The following is a 1,396-nucleotide window of genomic DNA, read 5'->3' as shown; positions in this document are numbered from 1 at the left end:
TCTCCATCCATCCATCCCTCTGTCCATCCATTCCTGTGGTAACAGGCGGGGGAGGGTGACAGCAGGGGACCTGGCGGGCGCTGTTGGGACCAGGTCCAGCCCTGTGGTCGGGTTTTATGGGCTGGGCTGGACTCGGCAGCCTGTAAATCCTGCCTGCGCAGAGCTGGGGAGTGTGTGTGTGTGTGTGTGTGTGTGTGTGTGTGTGTGTGTGTGAGCTGGGGAATGTGTGTGTGGGTGTGTGTGTGTGTGTGATGGGGAATGTGTGTGTGGGTGTGTGTGTGTGTGTGATGGGGAATGTGTTCCTACCGTGTTGAGTTTGTAGGGGGCGGGAGGGGGGTCACTGAGGGTGTTTAGAGGTCTGTGGTTGGTGCTGTTTTTTATTTTTATAAATATCTCCTCACCTTCTGTCTCTGGGGCAGAAAAGGGGTTCTGGCAACGATCGAGCAGTACCCCCGCCACCAGCACACACACACACACACACACACACACACACACACACACACACACCACACCACACACACACACACACACACACACACACACACACACACCACACACACACACCACACAAGCATGTATACACAAGCACACACACACATACACATATACACATACGCATATGCACACGCACACACACATACAGTCACACACACACACACACACACACCCACCCTGCCTCCACCCATCTTGCGCTGACTTTAATTTGTGTGAGTGTGTGTGTGTGTGTGTGTGTGTGTGTGTGTGTGTGTGAGTGTGTGTGTGAGTGTGCAACTGCTTACCTGTTCTAAGGGCAACCCAAACCAACAGCTTTTGTTTTATCTGTTTTTCGTTTTTTTTTCTGTCTTTTGTTTGATTTCTCTCTCACATTTGTCTTTCATTTGTCTCACTCTTTCGATTTCTCTCCCTTTCTCTCTCAAACCAAGACTTAAATGTGCTTCACTGACAAGACCAGGGTTTTCAAAAGTAAGACAAATACATATTTAAACTATGGTAAATATGCACACGTAAGATTTACATAATACAACACACACACACACACACACATATACTGTATACATAAAGCAGAAAAATGGGTATATCATTCTCTCGCTTTCTCACTTTTGACAATGATACCCTCATCTCTTACACACACACTGACACACACAAAGACACACACAGACATACACACACAGACACACACACACAGACACACACACACAGACACACACACAGACACACACACACCGACACACACACACAGACACACACACAGACACAGACGCAGACACACACACACACACACACACACACACACACACACACACACACAGACAAACACACACACACACAGACACACGCACACACAGGCCACAGAGGCACGACCCCTCTGCCAACAAGGTAAAAAAAAGTGAAATAC

Source organism: Clupea harengus, chromosome 23 (genome assembly GCF_900700415.2).
Source record: "Clupea harengus chromosome 23, Ch_v2.0.2, whole genome shotgun sequence".
In the NCBI taxonomy this organism is placed as follows: Eukaryota; Metazoa; Chordata; class Actinopteri; order Clupeiformes; family Clupeidae; genus Clupea; species Clupea harengus.
Note: the sequence above shows the minus strand (reverse complement) of the source record.